Genomic DNA, 27,400 nt, shown 5'->3' on the forward strand with positions numbered 1-27,400 from the left:
CCGTTGGGTGCCGGACTATGCCTTGGACGAGCCTCTTCTCAAGGAAGAGTTTCATGCCTTGTTCCCGCACAGGCCCATGCCAGCCGCGTATTTCGACGACTGGCTTTTCACACCCACGCTTTCAGCCAGCACGTTCCAGGGGTTCACCTCGGACGAAGAACCGGCACTAGACACACGTTCCCCGGAGGGATCGCCCTCGGGGTCTGCCTCAGACCGCTCTTTTTGGTGGGACGATCGAACAGAGGAGCAGTGGAGCAGGAAGTGGCTGGGGGGTCCTTGGCAGGCAACGGCCCCAGAGGTGAACGGGGGAGAGATGGACATGGACGTGCTGGGGGAGGACCTTGGGTTCGAGCACGGCGGCACAGAGATGGAAGCAGAGGAAATCGAGGTCGGCGAGAGCACGGAGGACGAGCCGGACTTATCCGGCTGGATGCACGCCGAGGGGGACGAATTGTATCCACCATTCACCCCCACAACGACGGAGCACCCAGCACCCACACCTGAAGGAGGGGAGGGGGGAAGGGGGGGCTTCGAGGGGGGGATGGATGTCAGGGGTTCAGGAGCAGAGGCACAGGAAAGGGAGGAAATGGAGAGCGAGGGGGAGGAGTCCGAAGGAAATGTCAGCGATGACAGCGGTCCGAGGTCTCTGAGTCTCTCCAGTGAATTGGAGGATTCACAGAAAGGGGCTCCCATGGTCAGGGCAAGGGGAGTGCCCAGGGGGACACCTCAGGAAGAAGGGGCCAGAGGGGACTCAGAGAGCAGCAGTTGGAAATCCGGACCAGCGTCCACACCAGAGTGCAGTAGGGGGGAGGAGTCCCAGGCATCGGGATCAGGCGGCGCGCTGCCAGAGGGAGAACAGGAGGCAGGATTGACTACGCCTCCGTCGGGGAGCGAGGGAACGGTCAAAAGGAAGGTTAAAGGCTGCGCGCGCGCGCCAAGTTCAAATGTACAGGAGGGCGGCACAGTTGGCAGCCCGGGTAGGGAGCCAGGTCCTAAAGCCCGCCGAAGAGAGCGGGAGGAGTCAGGGGGGTCAACGTCTGCGTCGGAAGAGTCCCGGAAGGAAGGGACCCCGGGGGGTAGCAGGACCCAGAGGAGAAAGGAGAGAAGGAAGAGGTGGAGTAAGGTTAGAGTCTTAAACTGGTGTACAGGGGGCGGAGATTCAGACGGAGCTTCGCCGATCTAAACCCTAGACGTAGAGCTGGGGGCGCTGGCGCTTGGAAATGGAAACTGTACTTCAATAAAGACTTTTGTACATTAATACCGGCTAGCGTTGGTCCTCTGTGAGCTGGGACCAGGAGCCAGCTCTGACATTTCTACTAATTTATTATTTTTCCTTGGCAATGAGAGAGGTCATTGCATAGGGTTGCCGTATTTCAAACAGTGGAGATCCGGACAGAAAAGGTGATAGAATCAGAAGAAGCTTTGTTTGTGTCAGCAAAATCAGCACAGCCAACACGGGCTACCATACGTCCAGATTTCCCCCGACATTTAGTTGATTTCCGCCCAGACGCTGCTGACGAATGTGGTATTCTGGAAATGTCTGGAAAATTCTGGACATATGGCAACCCCATTGTTGGGGAGGGGCATTGCATGGTTGGTTGTCTTTAATTGACTGCAGTGATAGTTGTTTGCATGGGGTCAAGTGTTGGGGTCAAGCCATATTGATGCGTGTGCTTTCGGTGGGTTCATGTTGTTCTGTGGGTTAAGGTAAAGGTAAAGGTACCCCTGCCCGTACGGGCCAGTCTTGACAGACTCTAGGGTTGTGCACCCATCTCACTCAAAGAGGCCGGGGGCCAGCGCTGTCCGAAGACACTTCCGGGTCACGTGGCCAGCGTGACATCGCTGCTCTGGCAAGTCAGAGCCGCACACGGAAACGCCGTTTAACTTCCGGCTAGTAAGCGGTCCCTATTTATCTACTTGCACCCGAGAGTGCTTTCGAACTGCTAGGTTGGCAGGCGCTGGGACCGAACAACGGGAGCGCACCCCGCCGCAGGGATTCGAACCGCCGACCTTTCGATCGGCAAGCCCTAGGCACTGAGGCTTTAACCCACAGCGCCACCCGCGTCCCTGTTCTGTGGGTTAGGTAGAGTTTAAAGTTAAGTATTTTCTGTCTGGGTGAGCAGAAGGGGTCTCTGGCTATCTAAGCCTGGTAGGTGCACCCCATTTGATCTGTGTCATGGGAGGAAGCATTTAATGCAGGATCAACGCCTAGGCTCGCAAAAGTATTGTGCCCTGTAACCAAATAAAATTTCATTTCAAAAGTGCCTCAATCTTACTGAGATCCTCTGGATGAGCGCGGAGTTGTAGCAGGCTCCCCTTCACCTCTTGCTGCTGGTAAACAAAAATGCTACCACAAACAGTTAATACAAGACCTCTGTTGGGATAATGGGACAGAATGAACAAATAACACACCCTAAATAGCGGCCATATTACTCAGCATCCTTCGTAAGTGAGGGTGTCAAAGGTGGAAACAGGAAGCATGAGGCAGTTGGGCTTCTTGTCTCCACCTCCCCGTCTCCAAATATCTGAAGCCACCACCAGGAAGGTCATTTTATTCAATCTGCCTCATTTGCTTTCAGACTTATGCCATCCATCTCTTTCCTTGCTTTGACACTTGTGATTTAATACATAACAAAGATATTCCTACAGTCTTGTTAATGAACCAAGCTCTTTGAAACAGTATTGGGAAGGTTCGTAGCAATTATTCCATCTTGGTATAAACATGACCAACAGTCACACTGACTAAATCATTCTTTAGCACTCTCATAAACTATTAAATTTTATATGTACTGCCTGTTTGTATTAAGAATATCATGGAGTTGGAAACGAGGAGGAAGCAAAGGTTAAGTTTCAAAATGTTTTCTTTCTGAAGTGGCAGAGCTTTCACACAGCATGCAGCTTTCCTCGTGATAAAATGTTAATCGGAACAGTTGCCCGACATCTTCTAAATATCTGAACTGAGAAAATATTGGGCACATTCTCGTGCAGGGCTTTCACTGGCAATATTCATTAGGAGAATCCCACCCAAGGACTCGCCATTAGGGATGAGTGAATCTGTCAATTACTGTTTATCTCAGTTTCTCATTTCCCCAATCTTAAATTCATTGTCTACATTTCCACATTTGTTTGTGTGTTTGTTTCTTTGTTTAATCTTCACTTTTCCCTCTCATTCAATTTAAGCTGTTAGTATCCTCCTCTTGCCTTCAACACAGTTGGGAACATCATTTGCCCCAAATGAGTTTAGTTTCATGTTCTGATTACGGTAATGCAATACAGATGGACTTGCCTTTGAGCTCAAGACTTGAGATATTTTGTGTCATCTTATAGGGATGGGCAAATAGATCGCTTTTGGTTCTCTCAGTTTTGTTTTGTTTTTAATAAAAAAAATCTTAAATTCAGTTCTCCACATTTCCACAATTGTTTGCAGGTTTTTTTCCTAGTACCCATGATTTTTCATGAGTGTTTTAATGCTAATTTCTCCCGAAAGACATATGCCTTTTCGTATGCAATTTTGTATGCAATTGCAATTTTGTATGCAATATTGCCTAATATAGTCAAACCTCAGTTTTCAAATGTCTCAGGTGCTAAACGTTTCATAAGCCGAATGCCGAAACCCCGGAAGTGAATGCTTCCATTTTTGAATGTGCCTTGGAAGTCGAATGGCTTCCGAGGCCCGTTCCTCAATTATCCCCATTGAACTTGGTGACAACCCTTTGATCTTCAGTTTTCAAACATTTCAGAAGTTGAACGGACTTCTGGAATGGATTACGTTCAAAAACCGAGGTTCCATTGTATTCTTTTTCTTTTTTTTACAAAGCAGTTTCTCCAAATCTAACGCATTTTTGCGGGTTATTTTCACTAAAATGTGCTTTTCTAGACACACTTTACCCTAGTGTGTGCATTTTTGTATGCAATGCTTGGCACCAGCGTTTTCCACTTCCTGTGTATGTATTACTGTCTCCCTGTTGGGCAGAAGTCATGGGTGGTGTCTAAGGTACAATTCTTACTATTCCCTTTCCTGCCGTATGTATTACTTCCTGCCGTATGTATTACTTACTTTTCCACTTCCTGCCATATGTATTACTGTCTCCCTGTTGGGCAGAAGTCATGGGTGGTGTCTAAGGTACAATTCTTACTATTCCCTTTCCTGCCGTATGTATTACTTCCTGCCGTATGTATTACTTACTTTTCCACTTCCTGCCGTATGTATTACTGTCTCCCTGTTGGGCAGAAGTCATGGGTGGTGTCTAAGGTCTTACTATTGGTCCTTTTAGCTCTCAGCTGTTAACCCTGACCGTCAATGGCTCTCCAAGGTTTCAGGAGATGCCTGGGATTATACCTGGCTCCTGTTTCCTGAAAAGCATGCACGCCTACTACTGAGCCACAGCCCTTCCCCAGTTCTCCTTTTATAACATTGTTGTGTGATCAGATCCCGTTTTCTCCCTGGCTGTTCTCTTTCTCGCAGCCCTTATCTTTCCTTCAGAAGCTTTGTTGACGAGGGAATTGGCCTGACGTTCTTTACCTCTGGGTTATATTCCGAGGAAGCAGGGTCATTCCATTACTGCAATTCATCCTTCTATCTTTACTCACTACGGCCTGTGATAGCAGTAAGGATGGGGAGCTTTGACAGAAGAGTCAGTTGTAATAAAAGCCACAAAGGTAGGATGCTTTCTGTACGCCAGGCAGAGAGACCCCCACAACAAGGTGCTGTTGATTCACACTCCCCTCGGGAAATAGGTGACTTGTAAACAGTTCTCCTCTCTCTTTTCAAGAGAGATAAATCAGGAGAGCGAGCAAAACGGAGGAGCGCCGAACGAGGAAGGGCGGGATGTGATCAGAACTTCATTTCCGCTCAAATCGCTTTTCACATAATGCGGCGACCTTGCCACATTTCGTTAGCAGTCCTGAGACCAGAACCAACCTTCTAGAAATGCACTTTGCTGGCAAAAGTTCTCAAGAGCCTTTCTGAAGAAGAAAGTTTTCTCTGAGTGAATTCTTTTTTTCTCTTGAAATATCGTTGCAGTGCAACAATATGTTGCAGGGGGGAAATCGTGCTATACCGTATTTTTCATTGTATAAGACGCACCAGACCATAAGACACACCTAGTTTTTGGAGGAGGAAAACAAGAAAAAAAATATTCTGAATCCCAGAAGCCAGAACAGCAAGAGGCATCTGGCTTCTGGGATAGCCTCTTGCTGTCCTGGCTTATGGGATAGCCGTGCGCAGCCTCTCCCGGGCTCCCCCAAGAGCCGCGCTCCCTTTAAAGAGTGCGCGGAGCATGTGTGCAGCTCTTGGGGGCTTTTCCCCAAGGAGGGAGAAGGGCAGCCCTTCTCCCTCCTCAGGGAAAAGCCCCCAAGAGCCGCACACACACTCCACGTGGCTCTGTAAAGGGAGTGCTGAGCAGAGCCTCCCGCCTGCATTCGCTCCATAGAGGACGCACACACATTTCCCCTTACTTTTTAGGAGGGGAAAAGTGTGTCTTATAGAGCGAAAAATACGGTACTTTCATAGCAGGGTGGGGGAACTTTTTCAGCCTGAGATGCCACAGGACATCTGAGGGTCACTTGCCAGAGGTAAAATTGGACAGTGGAACAAATGTGAAATTTACCTTTGAACAGTAGGCTACCTTACATCTCCCATGCAAGCAAGAGTTCAAGGATGTAGTCCAGCCGGGGGAGGGGGATCTCCTGGAGGGTGCAAAGCAAGGGAGTGAGGGATGCAGCCCTGGGACAGGGCGTGTGGCCTAGGAAGAATCTTGAGGATGGATATAAGACTGAAGGGCTGGTTTAGAACTTGTTTGCCTTGCTTATCCAGAAACATATTCCTGAATGGTACCTCTACGATTGTTTCAGCCACCTCCATTGTTTCTGCCCTTCCATTGCACTTAGGCAACATTCGCTACACTTAAACCACTTTGCTAAATTATTTGTAGACTAGTGGAAACTGATAGATCTTGATTCAAGAAGAGTCTTGGACTCTCTGAGAATTGTCGGAGGAAAACGTTGCAAAATATCGATAACGGCTAGTCATGCAGTTTCCCGGCAATGTCAGCATGAAACCCACAGCCATCTAGCTCTGGGTTTCCCAAACCTGGGTCCCCAGCTGATTCCCATCCTCCCTGACCACTGGTCCTGCTAGCTACGGATGATGGGAGTTGTAGTCCCAAAACAGCTAGAGACCCAAGTTTGGGGGTCTAGATGATCAAGGCTGCAATCTTATGCACTTTTTATCCTGCTGAAGTCAGTGGGGGTTTCCAATACGGAAAGTGGTTTTACTGTTGGAAGTAAACCTTTTACATGAAGGTACTGTGGTACCTCTGGTTAAGAACTTAATTCGTTCTGGAGGTCTGTTCTTAACCTGAAACTGTTCTTAACCCGAAGCACCACTTTAGCTAATGGGGCCTCCTGCTGCCACTGCGCTGCTGCTGCATGATTTCTGTTCTTATCCTGAAGCAAAGTTCTTAACCCGAGATACTATTTCTAGGTTAGCAGAGTCTGTAACCTGAAGCGTATGTAACCTGAAGCGTATGTAACCCGAGGTACCACTGTAGTCAACAAATGAGGCATAGGCCGTATCTGTCTGCTGTTTAGTGTGATGCCTGCAAGAGCTAGACATTCTAGGGCAGTGGTTTTCAACCAGTGTGCCTTGGCAGACTGGGGTGACTTGAATGATGGTCAGGGATGCCATGGGCAACCCTGACCTCTGTCCCTCTTTCCTTCCCTCCTTCCTCTGATACCCTCTTGCATCACTGCCTCCCAAAAGCTTTCACAGCTGTTTATTGCAGCAGGCCTGGCTATAAGCTCCATAGGTGAATGGTGCCTCTGGGGTTGACCAGGAAGTGCTTCCCAGGCCCCCATGGGGCAGTGTGGGGCACCTCTCTTTGGGGCAGGGGGGCAACTCAGAGACCAGGGGTGGCAGCTGCAGCTGCTCAGAGGACTCCCAAGGAGAGGTGAGAGGAAAAGAGGCTGAGGGAGCCCTCCACAAAGGAGAGTGTTCAAAAAAGGGTGAGAAATTGCCAGCTCTGCAGGCAAGGGGTGATACAACTGGGCTCCTGAGCCCCACAGGGGTCCTGCAGAAAGACTGCAGTTGGTCAAGGGAGCCATGGACTCAAAAAGGTTGAAAACCTCTGTTCTAGGGGAGAAAGTAGGAGAAGCCTTAGTGGGTCTAACTGCAGCTTGAGGTGGGGCCAATGTCACCCTGTTTTGTTTTAAATACAAGGGTATGACTGGATCAATCTGGTTTTGCACTGAAGTGGTTTACAAAAATGATCCACAGGACTACTTTAAGACTGCACAAGGATTTGGGCATGCCCAGCGAATCTTTGGTCTTTTGCTGTGTGAATAGCACAACATCTTCTCTCTTTTAATGGTGGCTTCCCATGGGATATTAGTAAGGCGCTGCTGTTTGAGAATCACATTCTCATAGTCCCCTGCAAGAATGCAGAACTAGTTCCATAGATCTTTGGATTTCAGTTATAGTACTTACTAGAAAAGATAGTGGTGCACATGGTTTTATTGTAAAATCTGATCAGCTGCAAACTTGTACTTGAGCTCCACCTTTAGGACATTTGAGAGATAGAGCCAGTCAACCATTTGCCTAATGTTTGATTAAAACAAGGGCATTTTAATGGAACTTTGAGCCTCTGGTTACAATTCTCATTTACCTGTTTGGATAACCTGGCTGTTTACCACAGAAATAATCCAATCTTCCTCTACATAGACTTGCCATAAGGCAGACTGGGCTACACACCAGCTGTGATAGGAACCCTTTGAAATGCAGTTTCTAAATGGCTTTAAAGGTTGGCTAATGTATTTCTAAAATCTTAATGGTTTGGTTGTAAAATAACACTGGCATAATTCTGCAGATATGCCCCTACTGTTCCTTAATGAATATGAAACTCTAAATCAAATTCTCTCTCTCTCCCTCCCTCCCTCTCTCTCTCTCTCTCTCTCACACACACACACACACACAGAGAGAGAGAGAGAGAGAGAGAGAGAGAGAGAGAGAGATGCACATTTCATTTAGAGTTTCAGGTGAAGATTGGAGTGGTCTATGTATTGAGAATCCACAAAAGCAATTACTGCTGTCTCGTTTTTTTCCAGCAAAAAATATGAGATTTCCAACTGCTACAGTCTTGACTTCTAGCTGCTACAGTCTTTGAGAAATAATGAGTTCACTGCCTAAAGAACACTTTCTGTGGAAGTGAGGAAAAAAATAATTTGCAGGAATGTGTTTTTTTTGCTGAGAGTGATTGAAAAGTGTTTCCAAACTCCATTGTTGACTCAAACCGCCGTTTCCAAAGAGCCATGTAAAATATTGAAACTTGAAATTATATTGGTTCAGATAAGAGGCAACACCTGGAGAAGCGAAAATCTGCCCCCGCCAAAGAAATGATCAAGTCATTTGCCTGAGGAAGAATATCTGTATATGCATAGAATTTCATTTTGCTGCCATTCCTCCACAACTTTAAGAAATTTTGCTAGGTTTTCTTAAAACTCTTTTAGCCTTCCCTCAGAATTCTTCAGATGAAAGCAGAAACTGCAGATGGCATCTGGCAGCAACTTCAGATAATTTTTTTGTTGTTGCTTAGTTGTTTAGTCGTGTCCAACTCTTCATGAAGCCATGGACCAGAGCACGCCAGACACTCCTGTCTTCCACTGCCTCCCACAGTTTGGTCAAACCCATGCTGGTAGCTTCAAGAACACTGTCCAACCATCTCGTCCTCTGTCGTCCCCTTCTCCTTGTTCCCTCCATCTTTCCCAACATCAGGGTCTTTTCCAGGGAGTCTTCTCTTCTCATGAGGTGGCCAAAGTATTGGAGCCTCAGCTTCAGGATCTGTCCTTCCAGTGAGCACTCAGGGCTGATTTCCTTCAGAGTGGATAGGTTTGATCTTCTTGCAGTCCATGGGACTCTCAAGAGTCTCCTCCAGCACCATAATTCAAAAGCACCAATTCTTCAGCCCTATATGGATGTAAACACTCATACATCAAATCTGCATGTGAGTTGAGTGTGACCATGTTGTCTGTATAGGGCCTTCAACATGGGATTTTTCTAAGACCAATGGTTCTCATCACTGGCCAGCATGTGTCAAGCTGTATGCCTGCCTGCCTGCCTGCTTGAGGGCAAAACTTAATATTACAGCAGGAGAAATGGAGATGGTCTTTTCATTATGCTTTAGATTTCAGCCAATGCAGCAGCATACCAGGTATGAAAGCCCCATAGGAATCTAGTTTCCCCAGCATCTAGAGCAGCCATACGTCCGGATTTCCCCAGACATTACTGGGATTTCAAAGGCGGAATTGACGGCGGGGGGGGGGGGGCGATTTCCGAAATGTGGCGCTTCATCCTGGATCTGAGGCAAGTCAACCAAAAAAATCACATTTTTGTAACAATTTTTGAGGAGGAGGAGAGGAGGAGGAGGAGGAGTTTGGATTTGATATCCCGCTTTATCACTACCCGAAGGAGTCTCAAAGCGGCTAACAATCTCCTTTCCCTTCCTCCCCCACAACAAACACTCTGTGAGGTGAGGCTGCAGCAGCGCCACTGGCAACCCGCTATGTACAGCGTATGTGCGGTGTCGCTACGTACGGCACATGCATCGTACGTAACGACACAACATATGAGCCCTACGTAGCGCCCTGGGTATCACAACGCCTTTGTTCACCCCTGGATGGGTTGTGCATTGTATTGTATCATATTGTATTGAATAAGCAGTTCCTATTTTCATCAGAGAAATGTTGGAGGGTATGCTATCCAAAACATAATGAGTCTCTGGCTAGGAGTTAAGGAAGGCATTGCTTTCTGCTCTGCCCTGTATCCTCTGCAAGGAACACACTGATAAATCAGCACCCAGCGGGACTGAACCCAAAGGGAAGACATTGCCAAACAGCACCCAGCAGGATTTAATCCACCAGCTGATAAGTGGAGAGTTCAGTCCTGCAGGCTAACAAGCTCTGCTTCATCCCAGACGGGGAACGCACGAATGAAGCAGACCCCAGCAGAATTGGATCCCGCCCATCACTTGACATGGGCAAGGTTTGGGGGAAACGGCCTAGTAAACTAACTTGGACTCCTTAGTGAGCTAAGGTTGTCCAGCAGACCATTATTGGCCTGTAGGCTGGAGGTCTCCCCTGCTTTTGAGTATGCATCTCATTTAAAAGCAATGCAACAAGCATGGGCATGCCTTCTGTCGCATATCCAGATGTGAGGGTCATGCTGGATGTTCCTCGACGTTCTGACCCAACTCGTCAACTGCATACAACTGGATTTCGCTAGCCCTGAAAATGGAAAGTGAGGGAGGTCCCTAGCGAGGAGGATCAGCAACTTGAGATGTTAGAATATGCAGAGTTAGCAGGTCTCACAAGTAGAATAAGGGAGCAAGAAGAACAGGTATTTAAGGAGGAGTGGGATTTTTGTTGTTGAGCTTATCGAAAACAATTGTGTGCAGTTGAAAACTCTAGCAGTATTAAAGTGAATTCAACCACCAAATACCAAAGTGATGTGAGATAGGAGAACAGAATTAGGTGCATATATCAAAATATGCAGGAATGGTTGGGAAAGTCCAATGAACCTTGGAAGGGGAGGGGGGATTTAATAAGTGTATGGTATAATGCAAGAGGTTTCACCTGTAACGCAAAATATGAAAATTTAATAAAAATTATAAATAAATGAATAAACAACTGGATCGGATAGGGAATTTAAGTCCAGAAGTGGGTATACATTCCTTTTCCTTTCCAACACTGCCCCCTGCCACATCCCCACTGCAAATTCCATCGCAAGGGATGCAAAAAATAATAATAACCAAAAGGGTTTCTTTTGCTAGAGGTGAAAACATGCTGTGAAATTCTCCCGTCTCATTTTGTCTTGGCAGCTTGAAGAAGCTGAACACATCTCATATAAACAGATACGACTGTACACTTAGCATGCCTTTTTTCCCTCCCTTCTGTCAGATTTTTACTGTTTCATATATTGATCCCTGAAAACATCCACAATGCCTGTCTAGAGCAATTTGCGTCATACGCTTAATACAATTATAGTGACTTGAGAGAGCTTCTGAGTTCTCTTTGAGCAGGACAGCAGAGGCCTCTGCTAGCTGTTCCAAGCCAAGCCAAGCCTGCCTGGCGGGTGGCTAAAATATTTGGATACAGCAAACCTTAAGGTATACTGGACCAAGGCCATTTAGGGCTTTAAAGGTCAGCACCAACACTTTGAATTGTGCTCGGAAATGTACTAGTAACCAGTGAAGATCCTTTAGGAGCTGTGTTATATGGTCCCAGCGGCCATTTAAGGGTGTCTTGGGGAGAAATGGTCAAAGTTGTGCATGTTTTGTACTTTCATAAAAATCTCACAAAGCTACAAGCACATGGTTCCTTCATCCCACATGTGCAGCCATTTCAGTGCCCTCTCCACCCAACCAGATCTTCAAAATCAGCACAGCACAGTTCCCATAAGTGTAAGAGTCACAACATTTAATTAGCAGGCACTGATGGAAGTAGCAATAACAGCTTTTGTAACCTGTGCTTCCTTCTGCGTTACAAATGAAATCTATTTTTACCCATTCAGCAAGTGTTACAAGTTCTTAATGTCATTTGAGGACTCATGAAACGAAGTTCAGCCAGGTCACTTCTTCATCACATCAGACTGTAATTGACTTCTGATTAACATTTTGCCTGCCCTTTCAAGCTCCTGAGAATAAGATCAGGGTGGTGAAGTTTAATTGAGAGGTCTTTGTTGTTCAAAGTTTTGGACAATGAGAAGGTTGGCACACATTTTGCAAAACATGCCCCAGCGCAGATTTAGCATGGTGTTTGGTTCCATCACCCGCCGTTCTTTCAAGGTGATTTGGTGAAGTCAGTGGACTTTATATGAATGAAAAAAGGGAGCTGTGCTGGCACATAAGAAAAAATCCCAAATCTGTATTAGGGTGATATCTTTATCAACTTTATGGGAAGGAAACAAGGCAAAAAGCTGGGCACTCTCTGATGCACCTCAGCGTATTTTATTATTAAGGTAAAAAAAAAGGATAAAGGACAACTGGACGGTTAAGTCCAGTCAAAGGTGACTATAAGGTTGTGGTGCTCATCTTGCTTTCAGCCCAAGGGAGCCAGCGTTTGTCCACAGACAGATTTCCAGGTCATGTGGCCAGCATGACTAAACCACTTCTGGTGCAATGGAACACCGTGACTGAAGCCAAAGCACACAGAAACGCTGTTTAGCTTCCCGCCGCAGCCATACCTATTTATCTACTTGCACTGGCGTGCTTCTGAACTGCTAGGTTGGCAGGAGCTGGGACAGAGCAACGGGAGTTCACTCCATCACGGGGATTCGAACCGCCGACCTTCTGATCGGCAAGCCCAAGAGGCTCAGTGGTTTAGACCACAGCGCCACCCGCGTCCCTCCCATCTTGTTATTAGCATAGGCTGACTCAGTAATGTGAAATACTACACCAAATCGCCCCAATTTATTCAGTGTATTGAGTTGTTCATTACCCTTAGCAAATAGGACAATGTTACTGTCTTCTGCTTCCATCTAGCTGGGTGACCTAAAGGCACTGCCCTAATACAAATGTTGGAATCTTCGTTTATATTATTAACCAAGCCTTCATTAAAAGGAAGAAAGATTTTGGCCAAAATGAGGGAGAGAAGGGGATTGTAAAGCATTCCTGCCAGCCAATGACATGCTTTTACATTGACTGCAGGCTCTGTGTCATCTCTTTGCAGAAGGATACAGTCCCGATAAAACAGGCAGGCACAGCCGATGCAACGAGGCACATGGAAGAAATTCTTCCATCTAAGGTGAAATTAAAATGATATGACTGCTTAACCAAGAGAGGCGATGAATAAGAGATAACCTGACAGAGGTACAGTATATGAAATAACTAATAGCAGAAAATGAAGGTCACCTGGGGGTATTTGTCCTCTTGTGAAGCACCAAATGAAAGGAAGTGAAAACTGGCATGAAGTATGGTGTCAAAACAAGACTGTGGGATCTGATGCCAACCACGGTCCTCCTCTTCCCCCCAGGCCAAATGCAAAGGACTTCCATACTGAACCACCAGGTGACTTTCCATCTCAGGGTTTGTATATTAGGAGTTGGCAAACCTTGGTGGGGAAGAGTGAGTTAGGTGGGGGCATTCACCATCCCCAAAAGGCTCGTACCCTCCAGAACTTACTTCTGCACATCTTACTCCTTAGCTCCTATCGATAGGGAACTCTCAGTCTTTTCCCCCAACATGCAAGATGGCTGCCAGAGCATAGCCAGCATTCATAACCATCAGAGGCTATTCCATGTTTTAGGGGACCGTGGGGAAAGGTTCCTCTGCCCCCAAATTCCACATCAATTTTTATCCCCCTGCTCAATAGTAAAGAAGAGGAAGGGGAAATTCAAGAGCACTTGTTTACTGGTGTTGGTGAACATGGAACTACTTATGTGGTACCGAGTTATAATTACAGTGGTACCTCGGGTTACATACGCTTCAGGTTACATACGTTACAGACTTCGCTAACCCAAAAATATTACCTTGGGTTAAGAACTTTGCTTCAGGATAAGAACAGAAATCATGCTCCGGCAGCGCAGCAGCAGTTGGAGGCCCCATTAGCTAAAGTGGTGCTTCAAGTTAAGAACAGTTTCAGGTTAAGAGTGGACCTCCAAAATGAATTAAGGCCTTAACCTGAGGTATCACTGTGTATGTAACTTAGGGTTCCCATATTTCAAAAAGTAAAAACCAGGGCACCCTGGAAGTTGTTGAGCTTTTCTTGAGAAGACACCAAAAAAATTTAATTAGGAAACAGCTGTTTTGCATAGAAAGGTGTCTTTTTGTAATAGGACTGCTATTCTAAAAGGGAAAAAAGTGACCTTCTCTTAGGGTTGCCGTATAAAAACCAGAACACCTCGAGAAAAAAATTGGAGACCACCCAAACTGTTGAGCTTTGTTTAGGCAAACCCCAAGGTTTTTTAAAAAATGGAAATGCCAAAGAAACACAGTTTTTGGGTTGGCTTCTCTATGATCCGCCTTTCGTGACCATGTCACTTCTGCCTTTGAAATCCTGGTGATGGACGAATGGCAGCCCTATGTCACAGAAAGAAAGACACGAGGTCCATTCATAGAGGCGCTCTACAGTGGACACAGATGGAGAAAGCTGGAGTTCAACATCTAGAAGACCTCGCATTGCCTACAATTTTCTGAACATCTGAAGGCAATTTGGCATAAAAGTAATCCCTTTGGCAGTTTCTGCATTCTTGAAACTACTTGCCCCCCCCCCCCACCACCACCAAGGATGTTGTTCAAGGTTTTTTTAGGGTTTGTTTTTTTTAGCTAGTGGAACAGGTGAGGAAATGGATGAAAGTAAAGAAGAGCTGGGGTGAGATCCTCGCAGGGCAGATCAATACTTGCTTCCCACCTAAGGAGGCAGGAAAAGAGATCAAAATTGGTTTTGTACGGTGGGGTGGGTAGAATTTAATTTTGAAGAGAGGCATAAACTCATGGGGGGACGGACTTGTTTGTGAGGAGAACAGCTGCCAGCAACCAAGAAAACAGAGCAGGCAGAAGGCTTCCCAATAACAGCACTGCCTAATTATTTTTAATCACACGTTTAGGATGAAATGCTGTACCCACCCACCCAGGACAAAACGTTTCACCTCATTTTTCAAACTCCTGAGCCACGGGCCATGTTTTTGCTCAGGTTGTTGGCCCTCATCCGGCCCATATTGTATCTGTGCTCAATTGTTCATTTAGGGATTGAGTAGATGCCTCTGGATCTGATGGAAATAAAAAAAAACAGAGCTGGTTGCTGTCAGTACATTGATTTGGGCTATAAATTGCTCCTTATGGAGCAATGGAACATTTATCTTAACCAAATCACCTACTCTCCATCCCTCATTCTTCACCAGCGAGAAACGCAAGTTGTTTTTGTATGCAACCGAAAGAGCAACAAATCCATTCTCCTTTGTTTTGTCTGTTACAATGACATCTCAGGTTTACTTCATCCAGACCTTTTGTTAATGGATGGGGGGGGCACAGATAAGATGCCATGGCACATTCCCTGACCTGTTTGGTTAACTCCAGATGAGCTATTTTAATTATCTAATGGGCTTTGAAAAATCTGCTTGAAGTTCTGGTTGCATTGCAACACTTTAACTGCTGAACACGCTGCTATTTACACCATTTTTACCATACGCTATTTTACCATATGTTTCACCGGTTTCAATTTATAACTTACTACAGGACAATTAAAAAGTTTGAGAAATTAGCATAACCTGCTACAATACTTTAATCTGAAATATGTTTACACTTAATTCTTCCAGCACCGTATCGCCATCCAACCAATTCAGGATCTGCTTTGATGTGATAAACATCTCGACTATAGATTAAGCAAGGGACACGGGTGGCGCTGTGGGTAAAAGCCTCAGCGCCTAGGGCTTGCCGATCGAAAGGTCGGCGGTTCAAATCCCCGCGGCGGGGTGCACTCCCGTTGCTTGATCCCAGCGCCTGGCAGTTCGAAAGCACCCCTAAGTGCAAGTAGATAAATAGGGACCGCTTACTAGCGGGAAGGTAAACGGCGTTTCCGTGTGCGGCTCTGGCTCGCCAGAGCAGTGATGTCACGCTGGCCACGTGACCCGGAGGTGTCTGCGGACAGCGCTGGCCCCCGGCCTCTTGAGTGAGATGGGTGCACAACCCTAGAGTCTGTCAAGACTGGCCTGTACGGGCAGGGGTACCTTTACCTTTATAGATTAAGCAGTGCGCATTTTTGAGTCTGCAATGTAATTACTGTTACATCCCTATAATTTCCTGTCTGACTAAACTATCTATAAGCATCAGTCAACAGCTAGGCTGCAGATGTCCTCCAACTTCATCCAGATATCCTATCTTCAGGTTTAATAAGCCTGCATTCTGAACAGTTTTTATCTCGTGGCCAAAGCCCTGTTGCCTTTAATATTAATATGTTCCTCCTGGTTGCCATCTCCTGGAGAGATTTTGGTTATCTGTGGTATCACTTTCATATGTGTAGGCCTCCAGCCTTTCTTTCTGCTTTGATAACCTTCTCACATTTATATATTACAAAAAAAAAAAAAGAATCCTCAATTTTTTTCAGTTGGCCTTCTCTGGGATCAATTCCCCTCAGACTCCAAAGTATTCCTCTTCCTCCTCCTCCGCCTTTTACCCAACTGACTTATGACATTCTTCCTTTACAGCAGAGGTTTTAACCTTTTAGAGTCCATGGCTCCCTTGACCAACTACAGTGATACTTCAGGTTACAAACACCCCAGGTTACAAACACTTCGGGTTACAGACCCCACTAACCCGGAAGTAGTAGAGAGCCAGTGTGGTGTAGTGGTTAAGAGCGGTAGACTCGTAATCTGGTGAACCGGTTCGCGTCTCCGCTCTTCCACATGCAGCTGCTGGGTGACCTTGGGCTAGTCACACTTCTCTGAAGTCTCTCAGCCCCACTTGTTGTGGGGGAGGAAGGGAAAGGAGAATGTTAGCCGCTTTGAGACTCCTTCGGGTAGTGATAAAGTGGGGTATCAAATCCAAACTCTTCTTCTTCTACTACTACCTCAGGTTAAGAACTTTACCTCAGGATAAGAACAGAAATCACACGGCGGCAGTACAGCGGCAGCAGGAGGCCCCATTAGCTAAAGTGGTGCTTCAGGTTAAGAACAGTTTCAGGTTAAGAACAGGCCTCTGGAACGAATTGAGTTTGTAACCAGAGGTACCACTGTATAATCTTTCTGCGACACCCCTGTGGAGCCCAGTTCTGTCACCCTTTGATAAGCTTCACCTATCGAACTGGCAGCCTCACCCTTTTTCAACCACTGTCCCTTGTGGGATGTTCCCTCAGTCGCTTCTCCTCCCCCCTCTCCTTGGGAGTCTTCTGGGCAGCTGCTGCTGTGCCCCTGGTCTCTGAGCTGCCCCACCCCTGCCCCAAAGAGAGGTGCCAAAGAGACACTGCCCCATAGGGACCTGGAAGGAAGCTGCCCCCAGCCTTAGCGGCCCAATGGAAACTGGCCAAACATATGAGACAAACATATGTTGGAAATGTAAAGAAAAAGAAGGGACTTTTTACTATATGTGGTGGGAATGTAGAGAATTTTTTTTAAAAAATGGGGAATGGTATATAATGAATTGAAAAGAATGTTTAAAATGACATTTGTAAAAAAAGAACCAGAAGCATTTTTGTTAGGGATTGTAGGACAAGACCTGCCAAGAAAAATAAATAATTTATTCATGTATGCTACAACAGCGACATACATCCTTGCTAGCACAAGGATGGAAGAATGAGGAAATCCCAATGAAAGAACAGTGGCAAGAAAAATTGATGAGTTATGCAGAGTTGGCTAAATTGACATATAAACTGCAAGGCAAGGACAACTGTGACTTCAAGGAGGAATGCGAACTTTTTACAAATTATTTAAAAGGAATGAATTGGACTCCTTGGCAGGTTTTGAATAAACATACACAAATTTATTTGTTGGTTATATGATAGATAAGGTAAGGATATGTATAATTTTATAACTTGCAGAGAACAATATGTGCAGAGAAATCAGAGAGAGGAGCTGAGGGAAGTCCTTGGGGGGGGAGGGATGAAGGGGGGGGAAGGGGAGGGAGAATGTATGTGATTATATGGTTTGATAATTTGCCATGCCTGTATGGGGGAAAGGCTCCCCTTCACCACCAGGCACTCAGCTCCCAGATGGGCCTTGCACACAGCAAGCACAAGAAAGGCCAGGACAGTGCCTGCCTGCCTGCCAGTCTGCCTGGTCTCCTGTTTGTCTGTCCATTCCCAACAGCAAGGGCTGCGGACTGGCTGGCTGGGCTCCCACAGCCACTTGCTTGCTTCCTCCAAGGCCACCTCAGCCCCTAGCAACCAGCATTCCCTGGCCAGTCCCAGAAGCACCAAACAAAAAAACAAGCCTCTGAGAGGCAGAGATGCAAGGAAGCATCAGAGGAGGGAGGGAAGAAAGATGGAGAGAGACTGGTGTTGCCGGTGTTTGATCGCCTACTGTGTTCACAGCCTAAAGTTGCAGGGGGCATTTTGCAGGTTTTTGGCACAATTTTTGAGTGAATCGGACGATGTCAGAATTTGGGCGAAAACCACGGGTAAGGGCACCAAGGGCTCAGTTTTTGGCCTACCTGGAAACGGGGCATATGCAGCGCAAAACATCACACCGTGCAATCAGCAGGTGTTTGGTGCCGTTTTCAAGTGACTTTGACAACGTCAGAATTTTGGTGAAAAACGTGACCCGTGAGTAATGCCGAGAAGGGGACGACAGAGGACGAGATGGTTGGACAGTGTTCTCGAAGCTACCAGCAGGAGCTTGCCAAACTGCGGGAGGCAGTGGAAGACAGGAGTGCCTGGCGTGCTCTGGTCCATGGGGTCACGAAGAGTTGGACACAACTAAACGACTAAACAACAACAACAATCTACCAGCAGTGGCGTAGCGTGGGGGTGCAGGGGGGGCCGGGCACACCGGGCGCAACATCTGGGGGGGGCGCTCGCACTCGCAGCTCTCTGCCCCTACCTGGCTCACTCACTCTCTCTCACTGCAGTGCTGGCTGTGCAAATCCGACCCGAGCCGCCGGGTCGCCGCCCACTGTGTGTGGGGGGTGCCAGGCATGCGCTGCGGTGCGGAGAGAGAGCGAGGGACTATCTGGGGGAGGGACAGTGCAGCGGGGGGCGCAAATTACTTGCCTTGCCCCGGGTTAGGGGGCACAAATTACTTGCCTTGCCCCGGGTGCTGACAACCCACGCAACGCCACTGTCTACCAGAATTGCACATAGGATTCTGTAGCATACGAAATAACGCATCTTGTTTTGTTCTGTCGTTACATTACTTGCGGCATTCTAACACTTCGGGTGAAGTCTCTTCTCCTTTTTCCCTTGAAAAATGAGGGTCTGTGCTTTACATTCAGCATGAAGATCCATTTAAAAGGAAACAGGTAGTTGTTTTACTGCTGCTTTTTTGTGTTCTCAGGGTGTCAAAAATAGCCTCCTGGCTCTGCCCCTCAGCAACATTCCCCTCCATGAATCCCTGCTTGGGCTTTCATTGACCATAAGCAATATCCCATGGAGCTAGGTGGTGACACTCCCTGGAGAGAAATTGCATTCAAGGGCTATAGCCTCTGTGCATGTACAGAGTTCATGATTCAGCAAATCTATTAGACCATTTAAAGAGTTGCATCCCCTGATTAAATTACCAAAGGGGGAAAAAGCCATGATTAGCTTTTCTCACAAGGGACACAAGCTAGAGATTTAAGAAATTATTCTATTGCCTTGGAGGCTCTTCAAAGAGCTAAGGCAGGATGGAAAGGTCTTAGAAATAAATCAAGCCTTATTCTCAATTAAACAAATACCTCTTTCATTTGCAGCTGTGTAGCTGAGTCCTTATAAGGTGACTCTCTGTGCCCTGACAGGCATAGAATCACCAGTATCACTCAGCAGCAGAAAAGGGGAGAATCTTAAATACCTTTAAATGAACTTTTTTTTTTAAAAAAAGCCCCTGTAATTTTGAAAGCTGGCAGCAGAAGGCGATATAAGATAACTAATGTCGTTGCCTATTAAGGCACAGAACCATGCTGGAAGTTAGAAGCAAACTATTCTGTATAGCACAATTATATGTAACAAAACCTTAACGGCACAAGAGGGAAGGGGGTAATTGACCCCTGCAAGGAATAGGCAAGCTTGTCCGTTCTGGTTTCTCTCAGTCTCTTATTTTTACAATCTTAAATTCAGCACCCCACATTTCTGCAGCAATTTGTGCTTTTGAGGTGTTTGCTTGAAAATAAATCAGCATTTTCGTGCAAGTTTCTCTCGAGGTTGGTATTTTTGCATGCAGCTAATTAACCATCATACCCATTTTATTAGGATCAGCGGACAGTCTGTGATAGTGAGCTGGCAAAGGTAAAAGGTAAAGGGACCCCTGACCATTAGGTCCAGTCGTGGCCGACTCTGGGGTTGCGGCGCTCATCTCTCTTTTCTGGCCGAGGGAGCCAGCGTACAGCTTCCGGGTCATGTGGCCAGCATGACTAAGGCGCTTCTGGTGAACCAGAGCAGCGCACGAAAACACCGTTTACCTTCCTGCCGGAGCAGCACCTGAGGTGCTTTCAAACTGCTAGGTTGGCAGGAGCAGGGACCGAGCAACGGGAGCTCACCCCGTCACGGGGATTCGAACCGCTGACCTTCTGATCAGCAAGTCCTAGGCTCTGTGGTTTAACCCACAGCGCCACCCACAACCCTGTAAAAGGTTATCTATATGCTGGCTGAGGAGACCTTTTCTCAGAAGGTCAAGCCAGCTCACTCAGTGGTCAGGGATGATGGCAGCAACTTATTTAATAGAAGAAGGAACACATTATTAGCTTTTGATATTGGTAGATTAGGACTGCCACACATCCGGATTTCCCCAGACATTACTGGGATTTCAAAGGTGGACGTCCAGGGGGTATTTTCAAAAGGCGACATTTTGTCCTGGATCTTAGGCAAGTCAATCGAAACATCAGAAATATTGGGGGGGGGTGTTTTGTTGTTTTTTAAAGGTGAACAACTTTGGGGTTTGCTCTTTTTTAAAAGTGCATCAATTTTGGGGATTTCCTAAAGGAAGTTCAACCATTTTGGGGGGTTCCTAAATGAAGCTCGACAATTTTATTTTGGGGTGTCCTGGTTTTCACTTTTTGAAATATGGCAACCCTAAGCTAGATGCCTCTGCTAAGGGAAGGAGAGTCTGAGCTTTGCTAATTACTTCTATGTGCTAAAGGCACCTTGCCGGCCCCTGGAAATTTGTTCCAGAGTTTTGGGGACCCTCCTTTACAGCAGGGGGATGCTGAGAGAAGCGGGGAGTGGTGAGAATATCCTTCCTCTCCCTTACAGTAGCAGAGGCATCTTGCTGAATCAACAGCTGTCCCTCAGAGGAGGAACGGAGACACTGGATTCCTCCCTGTGCTTCTACATAAGCAAACTGTAGAGAGGGCTCTGGCCCCAAGCAGCCTACAGTCTGCAACTGATAAAAGGGAAGACAATGGATGAGGAGAAAGAAGTGTGATGCAAGGATAGCAAGGCCTAAATGCGAGCAAATGCAGTTACTCCTTACTAGGGTGGAACCTACACACATATAAGAAATGCTGTGAAAATGCTTTTTTAAAAAAAGTTTTAAAAAATACGTTACATTTTGCATAGCTCACTGTCGCCATCTAGTGCCACATATGCATATTGCACTTTGCAATACTTTTTGTTCTGTGACAGTTTATAAATTAAAAACAAAAAAACGTTTTATTTGCAGCTGTATAGCTGAGTTTTTGGTTAGCGCTGTGATATGCTGGCGGTTGAACAAATGTCAAAGGAAAGGTCACGTTTTCAGTATTACTTTCCTCTTCACTCCCATTTATCAACAGTAGAAGTACAAAATGACAGCATGAATGAGCAAGGTTAGGGGTTGTGACCAACTAAGGCCTCCTCAGAGTAGACCCATTGAAATTCGGGGCTCTAAATTAGTTCTATCTATCCATTTCGATGGCTTTATTCTGTGTAGGACTAACATTGTACACAACCCAAGTTATTTTATTCAAGAGCATTTGCATGAGGAACTCTTCCACGAGTGCCTTACAAACACCCTCCCCCCCACCCCCACCCAAAAAAGGTGGCGGAATTGTTTGCATTCAGCTGAGGAATGAAACAGGAACACTGTAAGAAATACATTTTAAATGGACAAAACCTGAACAAGCAGAAAAGCCCTGTGATCTTGAGATATTTTCAGGCTCTTGTCATTTCAGCCAGGCATCTGGATCCTACACACAAACATACACAGAGAGTAAAATGTTTATTTTGATGATATATATATATACTGATCTCCAGCGGTCGTGCGTTCCTGACAGATGAAAGAAAATTATCGGATGAATTCCTTTGCGTGAACATGCTGGGCAGAGTGAAGGGCAAAGGTATTTCAGATCTCAGCAGGGTTGGACGAGAGTCAATGGTTTGCTGTTGGATACAGTTCAAGATTCTATTTCTTTTCAAAGGAAGGACCGCTTTTTAGAAGCATTTGTTAACAAAGCTAATGCACAGGTCAAAAGGTCACATGCGCACTGCCCTTTTTAAAGCGAAGGAGGGGCTGCGTTTGTCACGCATCTCTAGCATACAGGCCATTTAAGAAGCTCTCCTCTGTTCCACTGGAGAGAGGCTGAGAGGCCAGAGGGAGTGGAAGACATCCTTTTTGCAGAGAAGAAGGGGTGTGGCGCAATGGCAAAGCACCTGGTAGTTTAGACCACAGCACCACACGTGTCCCCTAGTCCTGTAATAAGGAGACTCATTTGCACTGCAACCCTACATATACCTAGCAGTAGGTCCCATAGAGCTCACGAGGATTTATGTCCAAGCAGATGACCCGACATTGATGGCAGAAAGTGAGGAGGAATTAAAGAACCTTTTAATGAGGGTGAAAGAGGAGAGCACAAAATATGGTCTGAAGCTCAACATCAAAAAAACGAAGATCATGGCCACTGGTCGCATCACCTCCTGGCAAATAGAAGGGGAGGAAATGGAGGCAGTAAGAGATTTTACTTTCTTGGGCTCCATGATCACTGCAGATGGTGACAGCAGCCATGAAATTAAAAGACGCCTGCTCCTTGGGAGAAAAGCAATGACAAACCTAGACAGCATCTTAAAAAGCAGAGACACCACCTTGCCAACAAAGGTCCGTGTAGTTAAAGCTATGGTTTTCCCAGTAGTGATGTATGGAAGTGAGAGCTAGACCATAAAGAAGGCTGATCGCTGAAGAATTGACACTTTTGAATTATGGTGCTGGAGGAGGCTCTTGAGAGTCCCATGGACTGCAAGAAGATCAAACACATCCATTCTTAAGGAAATCAGCCCTGAGTGCTCACTGGAAGGACAGATCCTGAAGCTGAGGCTCCAATACTTTGGCCACCTCATGAGAAGAGAAGACTCCCTGGAAAAGACCCTGATGTTGGGAAAGATGGAGGGCACAAGGAGAAGGGGACGACAGAGGACTAGATGGTTGGACAGTGTTCTCGAAGCTACCAACATGAGTTTGACCAAACTGCTGGAGGCAGTGGAAGACAGAAGTGCCTGGCGTGCTCTGGTCTATGGGGTCACGAAGAGTCGGATACGACTAAACAACAACAACAGGTCCCATTGAGCTCAGGAGGATTTATGTCCAAGTAGACATGTTGAGGATTCCACTAAAAGTGATGTTACACATCTTTTTTCCTTTTTAAAAAAAATATTTAATTTTTTCAATATAAACAACAACCACAAAAAACACATACAACAAAAACCACAATAACACTAATAACACAATTTAACAATTCAGATTTGAGTACTGATATACCTATAACTACACCTTTTTAACAATATTTCCCCACCTCTCCTCCCCCTACTTCCCACCACTGTCTGCCTTATCGCTTAAGTATTCTCTCCAGAGTTCTTCCTATTTATCCATTCTTAATTTGCGTCGACATGCAATTCGTTCATATGTAGCTGGTCTGTCCATATTGTCAATCCATGTGCTTAATGGAATCTTTTTGCGGCTCTTCCAATTCATCAAAACAAGTTTTTTTGCTTCCAATATGGCACGGTACATCCATTTTTTTGAACCCTTGTAATCTCCCACGTTTCCGGTATATAATTTAGAATTAAATTCAATTCCCCTAAATAACAATTTTTGCTATATATATCCTCACCTCGCACCAAAATGATGCTACATATCTTAGGAAAATCCACATTTCAGTTTCTTGGGGGAAGGACATTCAGCACAAATGACTTGCTACTTTTCGACTTGCCTGTTTGGTTCTAAAACACCATGGCCCTGCTGCATCACCTCTGTTTGCCATCCAGTGCTTCAGTGGCACTGCAGGTTTATGCAGCTGGATGCCCCAAGTTACATCATTTATCTTAGGGAAATCCACATAAGGAGCAAAGGGCCGGAGCCAGAAGAACTCCAGCTGGGTACGTGTGCGTGCTTTTCACCAAAGCCAGACTAAACGTCTTTCCTTCTGCAGTGTTGGATGGCAGGTTGAGAGGAGTTCCCTACCAGGACAGACTTTGCTCGTGTGCTCAAGACATCAATTCCATAAAACACATTTTGTTGCACTGTGCAAAATATGGGCAAGCCAGGGCTGAACTGAGACTACCTTTGCTGGTACCTTTCCCAGGAAAATCAGAGGCTCACTATGTCAGGTTCCTACTGGAAGACCGGACAAATTCTAGAACATTAGCAGTGGCAAAGTTTTTATCGGTGGTTGCAAGAACCAAGGATCCCTATATTCTGAACAAAATGCTTGTTTAATCTGGAGGTAGGCTGTATGAATTGTGCATTGCTTTTGTAACGATTTGTTGGGTCTCTGGACCGTAATAAAGATTGTTGTTGCCTTTGTTTTCAAAGACGTCCCCAGCATCCTTCCAAAAGCCCAAAACAGAGACATTGTTTTACCACTGAAAACTTCAGGCAAACACAAACTGTCTCTGGTAAACAGGGGCAGCCGGAATTCGGGGAATCTGGTAGCGGCAAGCAGCCCAAGTCTGAACATGTTTGCAGACACGGTGTTTCATGTGGGGTTGGACCGAGAGCCATTAACTCTTTGGGGAACCAAAGAGGGCATCTGCGAACGGAGCCTGAACTTTGTCAGACAGTCTGCGTTCAGTCTGTTTCCCATACGTTGGGAAGTGCCTTTGTAGAGATAGCGTTGTTGCGGGGGAGGGTTATCCTAAACGCAGCCGGGGGTCACTGTGCTCTGAACAGGAAGCTCTGCTATTGCTTCATTGCAGCTGATCCTCTGGAATCCCAACGCCTCCTCCGGAGTCAAGAGGGGCAACCTCAGAGCACAGCAGTCACATCAGGCTGTTGCAGCTGTGCTAACAGCTCCAGCAGCGAGATCAGATTACATTTCTCCCCTTGTCTCTCTCTTTCTCTTTCTTTCTCTCTTTGCTTCCCCTCTGCCCCCAAGGCCTTACCTTCTGAAGCGGGAAGGGGAAGGAGCAGGCTGCAAAACTCACTCCGGAATTCTCCCTCTGAGGAAGCCTTTGGCATTGTGAGCTGCTTGGTGAGTAGCTGGTGAGATTCTGTCTTTTTGAAGCTGTTTATTTTGCTAGATAAAGACCGCCACCCTCTCAGGTGGGTTTCACATAGCTGGGTGTTGTTGTGAGGTACGTATCGGGTTATGGAAATTGAAGACTGACAGCCTATTTGTGTTTACTTATGTCCATTGAACTCAGTGGGACTTACTTCTAAGTAGACATCTGCAGCTTTGTCGTGCATGTAAAAGGTAAAGGGTAAAGGGACCCCTGACCATTAGGTGTAGTCGTGGCCGACTCTGGGGTTGCGGCGCTCATCTTGCTTTACTGGCCGAGGGAGCCGGCGTTTGTCCGCAGACAGCTTCCGGGTCACGTGGCCAGCATGACTAAGCCGCTTCTGGCGAACTAGAGCAGCGCACGGAAACACTGTTTACCTTCCTGCCTAAGCAGTACCTATTTATCTACTTGCACTTTGAAGTGCTTTCGAACTGCTAGGTTGGCAGGAGCAAGGACCGAGCAATGGGAGCTCACCCCGTCACGGGGATTTGAACCGCCGACCTTCTGACCGGCAAGTCCTAGGCTCTGTGGTTTAACCCACAGCGCCACCCGCGTCCTGTCGTGCATGTACACCGCAACAAAAAGACAGACTTAGCGCTTGAGGAAAATAAATTTTCCCATGATTTATACTTGGGCTCTTCATTTCCTTGGCTCGGCACAATCCAAAGCATATTCTGCTTGGAAACAAGGCTTTCTGATTCATGTAAGTGTTCATCAGATTCCAGCCTTAATAAAAGCCCAACGCTATTATGAACCCCAGGAAAAGCAGTTTAAACATAATTCATCAGGGGAGTTACTCTGCAACTACTTGCACACTTTAAAGCAGGGGCAGCCAATGTGGGGTCCTCTAGATAAGTGTTTCCCAAACTTAGCTGTTTTTTGGACTACACCTCCTGTCATCCCAAGCTAGCAGGACCAGCGGTCAGGGATGATGGGAACTGTAGTCCAAAAGCAGCTGGAGTCCCAAGTCTGGGAAACCCTGCTCTAAATGATGCTGGACTGCGCCTCCAAATTTCCCTGACCATTCTGGCTGGAGCTGATGGACGTTGTAGTTAAACTTCAACACATTGACTACTTGTACTTTAAAGCAATATGTACCAGAAAGGACTTGGCTGGGCTTCAAGAGAGGGAGCAGCCAAGTATTATAATACCTTTTATGGACAACTTTATAAAGGCAAACCTTTAGAGTAGTGTTTCCCAAACTCCCAATCTCCAGCTGTTTTTGGACTACAACTCCCATCATCCCCCCTTGCTAGCAAGACCAATGGTCAGGGATGATGGGAATTGTAGTCCAACAACAGCTGGAGACCCAAGCTTGGGAAACACTGTTTTAGAGCAAGAATGGGAACCTCTAGCTCTGCAGATGTACTTGTCCCATCAGTCCCAGCCAACTTAATCAGAGATCAGGGATGATGGCATCTGTAGTCCCACAATGCCTGAATAGCCACATCCCTGATTTAGAGAGCAATGAGAATTGGTTGACATGCCCAATATATGCCTATGTAGGTTGACGGAGATGTAAGTCCCACTGAGTTCAATGGGACTTACTCCCAGGTAAACTTTCCATAGGTTTGTAGCCTTAGCTGGAGAGGCATTAATGCATTTCAGCCTGTAAGCCTATATGTGCTTACTTGGGAGTAAATCACATTGAACTCTGGGAAGCTTTGCTCTGAGCAGACGTGCACATACATGATTGTACTGTTAGTATAGTCATCAATCAATGTCTATTCGATTTATACAACCAACGTCTTTCTTATAATGCTATAAGTTTAGTTAGCAAAGAAACAGACGGTGCCTGATCTCTGAATGCTGCAACTCAGGAAACAAGATGCATCCCCCACCCCCTTATCTGAAAGCCACAAAGTGGCCTTGAACTGCCCTATTTCTTGGGAATTCAATGTACAGAACCACTCTCGCAAATACAGGCAAAGGTTAAAATCTGAAAACACCTTGCCCTGGGAAATTAGATTGTGATTCACCCTTCAATATGTTTCAATCGGACATGCCAGAGAATTTTCTCTCTCTCATACACACACACACACAGCTTTTTTTCTGGGGGTATGCAGGGGTATGCATACCCTTAAACATTTTGTGAATCTTTGTACTTTTGTCCATTTACTGTATTTATTTTTCCTGATTTGAACTATACAATGGTGATTTTCTGGAGTCAAAATGAGAGTACCCCTAAACATTTTTTTAGGGGGGAAAGCTGTGTGTGTGTGTGTGTAAATTTTTCTGTTTTACATTTCAAAATATTCACTTAGACAACCTTAAATCAATGACTTCCCTTCTTCTCTTTCTGTGGTTCATTTTGCATACCATG

The 27,400-nt window shown here is 46.1% G+C and overlaps 1 protein-coding gene and 1 long non-coding RNA gene across 4 annotated transcripts in view; both read left to right on the forward strand.

The window, feature by feature from the left end:
- LOC310665405 overlaps positions 1-27,400 on the forward strand; it is a 103,323-nt gene that overhangs the window by 25,433 nt on the left and 50,490 nt on the right. The gene's annotated exons all lie outside the window — the stretch shown is intronic.
- The window catches only part of TFPI (tissue factor pathway inhibitor), a 46,435-nt gene continuing 43,582 nt past the window's right edge, over positions 24,548-27,400 (forward strand). For 2 of the 3 annotated variants that reach the window (XM_083412827.1, XM_083412829.1), the window contains exon 1: positions 24,548-25,049. The gene's annotated coding sequence lies outside the window, so the exon portion shown is untranslated. Of the gene's footprint in view, positions 25,061-27,400 lie in introns of all 3 variants that reach the window. The other variant, XM_083412828.1, reaches the window with a different exon arrangement.

The sequence above is a fragment of the Podarcis tiliguerta genome (assembly GCF_965153285.1).
Source record: "Podarcis tiliguerta genome assembly, chromosome: 1".
Lineage (NCBI taxonomy): Eukaryota > Metazoa > Chordata > Lepidosauria > Squamata > Lacertidae > Podarcis > Podarcis tiliguerta.